The sequence below is a fragment of the Aethalodelphis obliquidens genome, unplaced genomic scaffold (genome assembly GCF_003676395.1).
Source record: "Aethalodelphis obliquidens isolate GAN/ISIS:26980383/991018 unplaced genomic scaffold, ASM367639v1 scaffold1, whole genome shotgun sequence".
Taxonomy (NCBI): domain Eukaryota; kingdom Metazoa; phylum Chordata; class Mammalia; order Artiodactyla; family Delphinidae; genus Aethalodelphis; species Aethalodelphis obliquidens.
Window position 1 is genome coordinate 42,025,925 of NW_020837945.1, and position 14,505 is coordinate 42,040,429.

Below are 14,505 nucleotides of genomic sequence, written 5' to 3' on the forward strand. Positions count from 1 at the left end.
GTTTTGTTTGGTTTAGTTTCATGTTCTATTGTCTTTTCTTTTCTTGTCTTTTTTTTTTTTTTTTTTTGGCTTCCAGTAAGTATCTATTTATAATACATGTAGCACATAGTTTTCCATAAGAAGTCTTCCTTGTGTTAATTTCTCTAATTTTGTTCAAATCCCATATCTAAATTTTGTTTTTGAATTTGCACTTTTATCATTATCACATTATGCTCACTTATCTTAGTGCATGTGTCTTTCAAATTGTCATGAATTTACATATGTATCCCTAGAATGAACAAACTGGCCAGAGTAGTTATATATGTAGGAAGAGAGAGACAAGAACTACAGTCCATAAAAGCAGCAAACGATAAATATTTACCTCAGGGGTAACATGCTTAAATTCAGGTGTACAGAAATATAACTTTATTTTGCTATAACTAATTCCACATACTTTGAGCCCTAATCCTGTTGAACTGCTAGGAAACTTTTACCTTCGTTTCCTCAGTAAAATTTCTGGTGGACATGCATAAGACAAAAGGGCAAAGAGGAGCTGAGGAAAGAAGGTTATGGAATGCTCGGGCTTCCTAAGGCAGGAGAGCATCTTTCTCAGTCAGTCATCCACACAGCTCTTCCCCAAGATGTCTTTTTCTTCCTGTGTCTCCTGCCTGACCTATCTGTGACAACTTTAGGGATACTGGAATCCAGTCAGTATTTCACAATGTGCCAGAGGACCCAGAAGATTATGAGAGGCTCTCTGTCATCACACTTAAGAAGCACAAAACCATTCCTTCTCTGGAGTGTTTCCACCTTCTCAGTGCACATGGCCCCTTTTGGGGAGATCCATTTACTTTTTAATTTTCGCTGCCTCCTATCTGTTTCTCTTCACACAAAATCCCAGACTCTTCTAACTTAGACAAAGTGGATTTGATAAAATAGGAAAATACTTCTCCTGATAATATCTTCCAAAGTTATCTCATCCCTAATCTCTGTTTCTCCAAAACCAAAAATAATGTGGCAAATTCACAACAATGGGAAAGAAGTCAACCCCAAATATCTTCACTGCTTGACACGTGAAGTATTTTCTTACACAGATTTACTGAAACAAATACATTTAAATTAGTTGCCAAAACTTTAAAATCTGGATTTCTAGCTTCTCCTAGAAATTTTAAAAGTTGGGATTCAGGAGACCCCCATTCCTGAATCACAAAAAAATTAGTGCTGAGTTACAGCTGCTCACCTAAGAAGAAACTCACGTTCTCTATTTCACGTTCTCTAGTTGCCAGCACTCCTGAAAACTGAGGCGAGTTTTAGTTGCTCTTCATCAGGGAGCTTTCACTGCTGTTTCTCTTACACCTGATCATTTCACTCTTTCATAGGACCTGTCTTGGCCCTTGTATGCATTTGCTTTTGCATATAAGACAAAGGACTTAAGTTTGGGGAGAAAAAACAGTAATTCTGGAAGGCTTTTTTCTGTCTTGTCATGTCCCTCCCTGGGAGCAATGAGTACAGACCAATTAGTTGTTTCTGAAACACCAGGGAAAAGATGGCATACTGGAGAAATAAAGGACATAGACTGATATCTCAAAAATATTATTCCATTACTGACTTGTCAAATTATTTTAATTATATCATAAACTTTAAAACCATTAATTCTGAATAAACCTCCCAAATGTAACACCAGCTTATCAAATCCATCAATATGTACATATGTATATAAGGTGTTAGATTTATGGATGGTGTTAAAGAGCCATCCATGAAATTCAACACCTTTAGAGATTTTATTTTAATGAAACTCAAATATAATTAACTCAAAAGAAAACCAAATGACTTAAAATATGCATGTAAAATTCGAAATGGACAGTTTACGAGAAAGATTTTTGCAAGAGATGGCTAACAGAGAGTTTCAGCTATTATATCATGCTAGTTAAAGCAGTATTAAAACAAAACCAGAAGCATTTGTCTTTCAAAGAGCCAGATCTAGTAGGTAAAAAATTAATTTCCTTGCAGGCGGATACCATAAACATTCTGAGGTTGCACTAATGCCTCTCAGAGTGCTATATGCATAGTAGGGCCTTGATATAGTTGCGGAAAAAAATGACTGCATGATAAATAAAAAAAAACACATTAAAAGTATTTCATTTTCTACAGTAAATATAATATGTCACATATATTGAATAAAAAATATGACTTACACAGATTATCTGTGGAAACAGAATTCATATTATTCAGACATAAAACAGAAGTTCTTCTACTTATAAAGACATTCATATATATTTAATATTAGGAGATGGATTTCTAAACATGTTTCTAGACTGATACATGCTTCCTGAGTTGTCTTTGCACACAATAGTCTGCTTAGTGGAGAACTGGCTTACATCATATTCTTATTTCATTTTTTCCTCCTAGATGTTAATATTCCAATTGTACATATGAAGAAATTGGGTCTGAGTGGTTGAGAACATGACCCCAAACTCAGACTGAGTAAGTAACAGAGGTAGAAACTGAATTAGCATTTGTGCTTGAGACTGTACTCTGTGTTGGATAATCACACAGTTTGAATCTGGAGTACCATTATTTCTGATGTATGCATTTTTTTGTGGCTCACCCGTTCTTTATATACATGTGGAAGAAATAGAAATGTTTTCTATTTCATATCCTTATTCCTTTCTTTCCTCAATCTTAGAGAAAAAGCAGTTTTTGTTCAGATAATATAAAGACAGAGACCTTTTTTAAAACTAAATGATCTATCAAAATTATGCTAAGAGGGGCTTCCCTGGTGGCGCAGTGGTTGGGAGTCCGCCTGCCGATGCAGGGGACACGGGTTCGTGCCCCGGTCCGGGAGGATCCCACATGCCGCGGAGCGGCTGGGCCCGTGAGCCATGGCCACGGGGCCTGCGTGTCCGGAGCCTGTGCTCCGCAACAGGAGAGGCCACAACAGTGAGAGGCCCGCGTACAGCAAAAAAAAAAAAAAAAAAAAAAAAATTATGCTAAGAAATAGGTGGGCAGACAGTGATCTCTGCCCTTCAGTTTATAAATGAGTCCCAGAGAGACTATGTGCTAATTCATTTGAATTTATTATTGTTTGTTTATAGCTCTTTCAAAAACAAATTAGACAGTTCATTGAAAGGGTAAATGTGGCAATATAGACAAAACACAAGGAAAAAGGGAGAACTTGAATAAGATAAAATAAATAAACAAAGCAACATCACTAAACCATTGTTTTTAACATTACATTGTATTAGAAGAAATGCAAGTAGATGGACAATTACAGTGGTATGTGATAAATCCAACAAAAATATTTATGGTGTAATGTGGTAGACATCAAGAAATGTTTAATTACATATGGGGGAATAAGTAGGTCTCCACAAGGAACATCTACATGAACAGGAATTAGAATGTCATAGTATAGGCTGTTACACATAGAGAATAAATATGTGTCAAAGACTTTACTCGCATTATTTATTGATGAGGAAAGCAGTAAAATGGTCAACCTATTTCCAAGGGCACTCGAGAAACAGGGTTTCCTACAGGCCATCAGAAATGATATTTTTATTTTTTAAAAGTGTTAAAATAAGATTATGAGCAGAGATGCAAAGTCAGAGATCCATTTCCACAATGGTGGTATGAGGAGTTCTGTGGACCTACTTGCTCTCCAGTCAAACAACCACAGCTTGCAAAATTTGTTTAAAAAAATAAACAAAGTAAAAAAGCCATTTAAAGTCTCTGAAATTGTTCTATGGGCATTTATGAAGAAAATTTATTCAAGAAAATTATTTATTCAAGAAAATCTACTAAATCTCATTAAGAACAGTGAGAATCTATGGCACTTGGGTCATGACTCCCTCCCTCCCCCACTCCACACACACAGCTCAATGTGATGGAAACTCCATTCTGGGCAGTTAACACCAAAACAATGGGATTCTTCTACCACCAGCCCTCAGTCAAGGGCTACAATATCGCCCTGGAGGGGCAAGCTTCCAGTATTTCTCATACCTCTCCATACACAACTCCATGTTGCAGAAGTTAAATTTCAGGTAAGTACAGCTGAGAGACTGGGGTCTCCATTTACTTATCCAGCCCTCACTGGTAGATGGATGCTTGAGGCTAGGAATAGCAGGCAGAGAATATTGGTCCTCCAATCACCTTCACTCCAGAAAACTCACGGTGCAGAGGTTCCATGCCAGATGAGGCAAGCCAAGACCAGAGGCTACTGTCCCTGTCTAGCACCCTACTCATAAACCAGGGGTGTTACTCCAAAAGAAGTAAGCCTCTGTCTTTGCCCCCAACTCCAGAACCATGGCTTAAAGATTTTACATAAGAAGAAAGGCAAGCCATAAGAACAGAGAGATCCAAAGCTCTTCCCAAAGGAAATGACTTTATTTAGAACAGAGCATAGGGAAATTTACAACTAAAACTTGAAGACAATGGAGAGTCTGGCAGTATGCAATTAAAAGAAGGCTTGTAGCTCCCTTAAAACAACAAGCTAAACCATAGGTCAGCTGGCTTATAAGTGAGAACTAAGCAAATAGCTGAAAAGAATCCTCATGAAGTCAGAACAAGCCTAAAAATCTGGCCTCAAAATGTTTTCCTACAAAGGGCCTTGTATTTAATTGAATCAGACTGTGGAACAATTTCTGCTCTGGGTCATAGTCAAAGACAATAGAGCAATCAGCTAACAGTTTGTGGAGCCTAACATCTGGGTGTGATACCAATAGAGGCAGACAGCTGAACAGAGAAACCAGGAAAGAGATAGATAAAGAAAGCCCTGCTAAAACCACTTGCAAACCAGGGTGACTATGTACATGCCCAAGGAAGTGCCCTCTTAGGAGTAATATCAGACTTTACATGGAGAGAGAAATAGACTTCACTAAAGTAGTCTAGCCAAGTCACTAAACAATTAAGCAAACAGCAATAAGTCTTGGAAAGGAGAGGGAATCAGTATCCAGAGTTGCTACAACTCACGATCTAAAATATTCCGTTTTTAACAACAAAAAAATGAGATATACAAAGAAACAGCAGTGTGACCTACACACAGGGAAAAATAGCACTGAGAAGGCCCAAATGGTGAACTTAGTCAAAAACATTAAAACACTTATTGCAAATGTGTTCAAGGAATGAAAGGAAACCATGTTTTAAAAATAATAGGAAGTTAGGATGAAAATATCTCATTAAATAAAAAATATCAATAAACACAATGTTAATGTTCTTCATGGCAATAAAGTATATCATTTTGGGTTATCTTTTCTAGGAGATAAAGATCATTTGCATATTTACCAGGTACAATATGCAGCTTAACATGGAACTTCAGAGAGTCTGAGAAATTGATTGTTAGGGAATAGCACAAACAATGGTCTTCTAGGAAAAAACCTCAAGAATCCTTGGGTGGCTCTAATAAATGATTCTTTGATACGATAATGAAAGGACTTGCAGGCACCCTCTTTGCCTTATTTAAAAGTTTTGGATAATATATCTTAACAAGAAATATGTCCCCATGTGACTAGGAAGAGAAAGATATTCAAGGCAGAAGAAACAACATGTACAAAAACAAGCAGAAAATAGCAGAATATGTCTGGAGAACAAGTAATTCATTAATGACTATACGTAAGTTATTAGATAAAGAAGAGGAGGTTGGAGAGTTAATACCAAGAAGCCACTTGTGTGCCTGGCTAAGTAAGAAGTTTTTACTTTATGAGAATATTAACCTGTATCTTTTACAGATTTTAAATAAGGTTGAAGATAGTTTTAAAGAAAATAGTAGTGAGAAAGGTAGAATTAAAGGGAATTGATTGCAAAAAATAATCTTACATAGTTGTCTAGGTCCATGCTGCACTACATTTAATGTGCAGACACATCACTTGCGGAACTTCTGAAAATTCAGATTTGTTTTAGGAAACCTAGGATGGAGCCTGAGATTCTGCATTTCTGAAAAGCTCCTACATAATGCCAGTGCTTCTGGTCTGTGTATTACAAACTAAGTAGCAAGCATCAAGATCAGCACTATCTCATAGTGAGGCAGGAGATAGATAGGCTTCTGGCCGGACACTTACAACTGGCCCCCTGTTTGCATTTCCTGAGACAAGAGATAGGTGGCTCCAGGTTAGGCATGTACAATCAGCCCCTTGTTTGCCTTCTGAAATGGAAGTAACAACAGAAACAGGATAAATAGCCAGGTTTTGTCTCTCGTGAACACCTTAAGGTAACAGTCATGGCAAGAACAAAGAGGGGCAAAACCTTGTTTGAGTAAAGGATCAAGAGAACATTGCTCCCCCCCACCTTTCTTTGGGGCAAGGGAGACACTACATATGTACAGAAAGGCTCCTTGGGGGTCAAAAGTCAGGGGACAATGCCAGGCCATAATGAATCTTGCTTCTCCCAGACGCCTTTGCATCGAGATCCATCTTGGCTGAGAGGTGTGTGCGCAACTAGGAGGAGGGTCCTGAAACAAATTAGCCAGGGGGAACAAAACAAGACAATTGGCCAGATCTGGAAGAACTGCCCTCTATAAATGGCTTAACTGCCTCTTTACTGCGCTCCTCCTCCTTAGTGAGTAAGTCCACACCCTTTCTCTCTGGGTGTGCATCTCTGCCTTTCTTCTGCCTTTCTCTGTGTGCTCTCCCACTTGTTGTTGTGCTGTCTCTAATAATAAACTTTGTACCTGTTTTCACAGTTTTTGCCTCCATGAGAAATGCATTTTTCACTGGGGATAAGAGCCAGGGAAAAATAGCTTGCTGGTCTGGTGGCTAGGATTCCTGGTTTTCACCCAGGCTACCCAGGTTCAATTCCTGGGCAGGGAATTAAGATCTTGCTTCACGCCACCGCTCACTGCTGCCTCTCTGAGATCAATAGAAATATAATGCAACTGAAATATTTAATTTTATTTTTTAGTAGCCACATTAGATAAAAGTAAAAAGAAACCATTGAAATTAATATTAAAAATAGATTTTATGCAACCCAATAGATCCAAAATTATCAATAACATTATCAATGTTATTGATTTAAAATACTGATAATCAATATTTTACATTCTTTTGTTCATACTCAGTGTTAGATATTCAGTGTGTCTTTTACACTTACAACACATTTCAATTCAGACTCTAAGTTTTCACTGGAAATACCTGATCTGCATTTAGATTTCATGAAACTTACAATTGAAAAAGATTTACACACCCCAGTTGTTCCAAACATACTCAAAAATTTTACAATAACAGAGTTAAATTTAATTTTCATAATTGAAATTAAAATTAATTTAAAATAAACAAAATTAAATATTCAGTTGCACTAGTCATATTTCAAGTGCTACCATATTGGAGAGTTCAGGTCTAGATGAGGGTCAGATCAAAGGAGAACAATCAGTACTAGGCTGTGGCATGTAAGTAATATATTAAGGTAAAGAAGTGTACGAAGAGGTAAAAAAAAATACCCAAAGAGGTACTGAAGAAACCAGGAGACAGAATTCATTCATCCCTTCAGCTCAAGAGGACAGCCAATTGCGCATATCTCTTTCCAATTCTGCATTGAGTGATGTTGCATCAGTAGCATGGTTTTGGCCATCCTGGGCATATTAACACCATAGATAGTAGCAAATGCCCTCCTTCTTTGCCAAGAACTAGTTGTTAAGTATTTACCAGAACATCACATCCGAGTTAAACATCAGAGTTAAAAAATTTTAGGAATCACATCAGTTGATTTTAATTTTCTAAAACTTTTAATATCTTTTCATCCAAACAAAATCTAAAATCCTGTATGACCCTACATACTCTGACTTTAGTTGACCTCTCCAAAATCATTTACATTCCATTAGATTACTCTGTTCTTCCTTCAACATGTCAACCTTGTTCCAACTTAGAATCTTCTTTGCTTGTTGAACATTTTCCCCACAGATCTGTGAATTTCATCCTTTTGCATATTTGCTCAAAGCTTTATTTCTCAGAAAAGCTTTCAGGAACCAGTTTCTCCCTAACCCGTGGAGCTATCTATCTGCATCCTTGCTTTATTTTTCTTCCTAGAATTAAACACAACTTAAAATTATATACTTTTTGCTTGTTTATTTAGTTCTTGCCTGTCTCTGGAAATTAAATGTAAGTTCCTTGAGGACTGTGTTGGTTTTTTTCCAGTGCCTCAAACTGCTAGAGCACTACATGATAGTGACATTCAGTAATAATTTGATGCATGTGGGAATAACTGAATGAGTGAATGAATGAGCAAATGAATTTAAATGGAATCTCTAATACATGGATTTGGTCAATAATTGCATATAGGGGATGAAAGAGTCTAGAGAGCTAAGAGGTCACTCAGATGATCAGGAAGACATTCACTAGATAAGATAGTAAACACAAGAGGAAGAACTAATGTGAGGATAAATATTACAAGTTCCATTTTGACCATGCCGAGTGTAAGTGACTGTGGAAACTATGAACCAAGAAGTCCAACAGGATATTAGATATACAAGTCTGGATTTAGGGAAAGAAAAGGGCTCTAGTTAAAGACTGGATTACTATTGCTTACAGGTAACAGTTCAAGTCATGGAAGTGAATTTGGTCACTTAGGAAGATGTTGATAAAGGAGAAGACAAAAAAGTTCAGTATGGAATCCTGGAGAATGCCAAAATTTAAGTGGTAATTAGAGATAAAAATGTGTAGGAAGAAGTAAAAGAAAAAAAAAAAAACAGAGAGATACTAAAGAAACCAGGAGTCAGTCTTCATTTATTGTCACAACAAAAAATGCCAAGTATTATGCTAAAATATTTGGTAATCAAGCAGGAATAAGATATGATTCCTATTAGATTTCAGGAAGATGAACACATGGCAGGAAACACCCTAAATGAGTCTGAAAGGCTTAATTGTTGAGTGATGGTTTAGAGTACACAGTAAAGCTGTGCATGACTCTTTTGACTCAACTGTCTCTTTCCCACAATCATTCACAGTGCTTCTCAGTTCCACCCACCTGTGAGTCCTGATTCTAAGAAGGAGAAGCCAATGGTAAAGTAAGAGAACTAGGGTCCCCAAATATCTGCTGCAGAATCTTCCCCTGAAAGGCTGGATACTACAAAACAACAGTGTTGAAACAGTATAGGCCTTGAGAAACAACAGCGACTGCAATAGGAAGCAAGGTGACTCCCCAGGGAGTCCCAATGTCCAGTCATGGCCAGCACTTCTGATTAGGCACCTTGAGGCCCACTGAAGCAGGATGTGAAGGGCCTCAGGAGACCTCGGGGAAGTGTATCAGAGCCATGCAACAAGCAGGTTATATGAAATATGGTCCACAGAGCAGTTCTCATGCAGGGAGCTGTGTTGGGGCCCTGCCACTTGACAAGTGGATTCTCAGTTCTACTCATCTCTGCAGCTCAGGACCAGCTCAAGTGTTAAAATAATTTCCCAGTTACATATATTTCATGGGAATTAAAGTGGATATTTAGGTTACTATTTGGAAACATTTTTAAAAAGTAAAAATCTTCTCATATTTGTAAGAAGTATGGAGTCATATCTTTGTTTGCAGACACCCTAATCAGTCTTATTTGTATTACGTTGTCTATTTGTTGGTAATATAAGGTCACGACTTACTCTATTTTATCACATGCGTTATTCTTACATACCTTGCTTTATTTGTTTTTATAACTTTCAGTACCTGAAAATAGTAGATGCTTACTGTATAGTCTCTAAATTATTTAAAAACTTTTGCTCTGTTCCTATTTGTGGGAAATAGCCAAGAGTATCCAAAATGGCATTCCACTTAGTGATTGACTGGAAACACACTGAGAAACATTCCACTAAGATGCTGGGGAGAGAGCTGATATAAATTCAAACCTGAAATTGTATTATTCAACTGAAAATCAGAGCAGAATGAAATGAAAAATAATTCAGAATAACTGAATTGCTGACTTTAATCACTAAGCTAATTTTTACTTTTTAATGTCTACATGTACACATTCACTAGGGAGTATTCTGGTTATTCTCAAAAAGTCTGTCAGCAAGAGATCAATATACAAATTGTAACACATAGGAACATTATGTGAATTTGTGTCACTCCCTGGAGAACTTTAGGTTTATAAAAAGCAATGAATGAATTACACAGATACATAAATACGCTCCTGCATTTTCATCTGTGACAGATATACTCTTACTGCAATGTAGTCTTAAAACTACACCACCTTGGGTTATGAGCTCATTAGAGCTCTCAAGCTCAGCAGGGTCAAATCTGGCTAATGTTTGGGAGGATGACCTCCAAGGAAAATCCAGGTGCAAGAGGATATAATGTTAGTAATTCAATAGATGATATGGTTCCCTTTAAGTCACTAATGAGCAATTTCCCCTCAAGGCCGTTATCAGACACCATGCTACCGGATGTTTCTTCTTAAAGATTTAATATATGTGGACATTTAAGATCTCATGCATTTTTTCCTATCTTCTTTATTATCATGATAATTATTCTGTGTTAAACACTTTTTCAATATTTTTATTGAGATAAAATACACATAACATACAATTTACTATCTTAACCTTTTAAAGTATTATAGTGATATTAAATGCATTTATATTGTTATGCAACCATCAACACCAACCACCTTCAGAACTTTTCATCTTGCAAAACTGAAACTCTATGCCCATTAAGCAATAACTCCCCATTCTCCCTCCTCCCAGCCCCTGGCAACCAACATTCGACAATGATGGTTGCCAGTCTCTATGATTTTGATTACTCTAGGTATCTCATATTAGTTGAATTACACAGTATTTACCTTTTTATGATTAGCTTACTTCACATAGCATAATGTCCTCAAGTTTCATCCATGTTGTAGCATATGTCAGAATTTTGGACTATTTTCTTGATCTTTCAAAAAAACCTAACAGAGTGGGATTGAGTGAAGAAGGCTGATTAGTCATCATGGTTAATTTTATGTGTCAACTTGACTGGACCATGTGAAGTCAAGATATTTGGTTAAACACTATCCTGAGTGTGTCTGTGTGAGGGTGTTTCTGGATGAGATTAACATTTGAATCAGTAGACTGAGTAAATCAGATGGCCCTTCCCAATGTGGGTGGGAGGGCCTCATCCAATCCTGTGAAGGCCTGAATAGAACTAAAAGGCTGAGTAAGGGATAATTCGCTTTCTCTGCTTGATTGTCTGTTAGCTGAGACATTGGTCATTTCCTGCCTTTGGACTCAGAGTTGGAATGGAATTTATACCATCAGCTCTGCTGGTTCTCAGGCCTTTGTACTCAGACTAAAACCTACCACTGACTCTCCTGGGTCTCTGGGTCTCCAGCCTGATGACTGTAGATCTTGGGACTTCTCAGTCTCCATAGTTGTGTGAGCCAATTCATTCATTATATGAAATATTGGTTACAATATTGGTTCTGTTTCTCTGGAGTACCCTGACTAGTACACATAGTATATCTACCTTTGCATGCCCAATTCTATGAGTTCTTTTATTCCTTTTTATACTATCTGCCTCATAATTTTGACATTTCTACTTGATTTGCTGTGGGCCATTACTTTCTACAAGTTTCTGAAAGCCATCTTAGCAGCATGTTAGCAGTGTCTCCCACAATAATTACCAGGGAGCTTACTATTTCTTAGGAGAAAATACCTTAAGATAAATATTCCCTTATTAAACCGTATGTTCTACCCCATCAATCCTGCAACCTTAGAATCCAGTCCCATGAATACTTCCCTAATTTTGCTTATGCATATTGGCTAAGTCTGACAGTTTTTTGGGGGTTAGTCCCTTTTTCTCTTAGTAGGTTCACATTTCCTTGGTCTATTTATGCTATGATTTGATCTACTTATTGATATGGTATCAGGAAGGTAAGGTGAGTATAGGTCTTGAAGAGGAAACATGGTGCATATTTTCCTTAAGCGAGAGGCATACTAGTCTTTAACAAGGAGGACTGGGCCCTGTTTGCAGAGTTTTGAGGGATATGGAATATAAAATACACAGTTTTTGTTTTGGGCCTCCTTTGAATTGCATGTTCCCTGAGTATCCTTAGGATGTCAACTCTTCCCAATCAAAGCCTTGACTGTGGCAAAACAGACTTGAGAAGTTGTGAATTCAAATCTCTCTGTGTGCATCTCTATTACTTTTATTATTAATTCTTAAGCCTGGATCTCAGTTTTTTCTGCCCTCTAGGTGCATGCAAGAGATAAAGGACTTTTTAAAAATGCTGCTAAGGAAGCCCGCTCAGATTCGCACTTCACCTTCATTTGGTGATCAGGCACCCTCAGCTTTTCATTCACTGTATTTTTCCAATACAGCAATGGTATTCAGCAAAGCCCATCTGATTCCACTGTTGTTATAATTAACACTTTCCCCCAAACCCTCACTTTCCTGAAATACTGTGCCTACCATTGAATTCTTTTATAGTGGTAGTCCATCCTTATGGACTATCAGTAAAACTTTAACAATTGCTTTGGTACAAACTACAGAGGATATTAGTGTTTCATCTACTACCAGTGAAAAGGTGCTCATTACCAACTTACCAGTGAGTGGCCCAAATCCAGAGTCTCATTTTTGAGTTTGCTTCTGTAGACCAATCTAGCACTGATTGCCTTGGGTCAGGTTTCCTGGGAAATAGATTCTGAAACAAACATATGCAAGCAAAGCCTTTAATGGGAGTATCATTATCAACAATTCAGGAGGAGTGAAGAAAGGAACTGGTATATGGTCACAAAAAAAGGCCTCAGTCAATCTTGTGGATGTCCCTTCAGAGTTGTACCCCTACAGACAAATAAGTCAGGGCTTTAAATCCCTACATCAACTAGTTCAGGGGTCAGCAAACTTCTTCTTTAAAGACCAGGTAATAAATATTTTTGGCTTTCTGGGTAACATTCATTCTCTGTCACATCTTCTATTTCTCCTCCTCCTTCTCCTTATCTTCTTCTTCCTCTTGCTCCTTTATTAAGACCCATTAAAAATATAAAAACCACTTTTATCTTCTGCACCCTATAAAAATGGACTGCAGGCCAGATTTGGTCTGCAGGCCATACTTTGCTGACCTCTAAAGAGTTAACAAATGTGTGCTTCCTTCATGAAGGGGATGTGAGCTTAGGCTAGGTGGTTCTCTTGGACCTGAAGGAATTCCTAGAGAAAGATCCATCTTCGTGTGTCAACATGCAACAGGTGTAGAAACTAAGGGTAATAAGTGACTCATTCCCAAGAGGGGAATCTTGGTGGCACACCACTACATATACTATTATTTTAGTATGCTATTATTTTAGTTATATTTTAGCAGGTGACTCAGCCAGTAAACATAAACATAATAAATAAGCAAGTAAATCAATAAATAGTATATTATAAAGTTATAAGTGCTCTGGAAAAAAAGTAGAGTAAGATAAGGAGGATCAGAGAGGGGAGATGCATTTCACTTAAAGTAGTTGGGTAAGCCTCATTAGGATGTTTAAATATGCCTTTTTATGGAGATACAATAAAATCAACACTTCACATCCATAGGTTGATGTGTTTTGACAAATATATGCAGTTGTATAAATGTCGTCACAATTAAGATATAGAGCACATCCATTACTCACCCCCAAATCCCCTTATGTTTCTTTGTAGTCCGTCCCCTTTGCTATCTAAACTCTTGGCAAACACTGTTCTGTTTTCTATCCCTACAGTTTTCTTTTCCAGAATGTCATATAAATGGAATCATGCAGTACTTATGTTTTCTCTTCTTCCACTTAATATATGCTTTTGAGATTCATCCATGCTGTTGCATGTATTAAAGATCCATTCTTTTTTTTTTTTTTTTTTTTTTGTCTGCACTGAGTCTTCGTTGCTGCACGCGGGCTTTCTCTAGTTGCAGCGAGTGGGGGTTACTCTTCATTGTGGTGCATGGGCTTCTCATTGCGGTGGCTTCTCTTGTTGTGGAGCACGGGCTCTAGGCATGCGGGCTTCAGCAGTTGCAGCACGCGGGCTCAGTAGTGTGGTGTGCAGGCTCAGTAGTTGTGGCGCACGGGCTTAGTTGCTCTGCGGCATGTGGGATCTTCCCAGACCAGGGCTCGAACCCATGTCCCCTGAATTGGCAGGCAGATTCTCAACCACTGTGCCACCAGGGAAGCCCAAGATCCATTCTTTTTTAATAGCTGAAGAATATCTCATTAAATGGATATAGCACAATTTGTTTATCCATTCACCAGTTGATGGATATTTGGGTTGTATCCAGTTTTTTCTTTCTCCTTATTTTTTTTTCTATAAAGAATAAAGCTGATATGACTATTTACATTCAGGTCTTTATGTGAACACATGTTTCCATTTCTTTGGGCAAATTAATTAGGGATGGCATGAAAGAGTTATAAGACAAATGTTTACAGTTACAGAAAACTGCCAAAATATTTTCCAGAGTGACTATCCAATTTTGCATTCCCAGCAACGACATATTAGATTTCCAGTTGCTCCAAATTCTGAGCATCTTTAGGTATTGTCAATTTTATCTTAGCCATTTGAGTACTTGCATAGAGATATCTCAGTTATTGCTTTGTTTGCATTTTTCTGATGACTAAAGAGGTTGAGCATATTCTTATATGTTTTTTA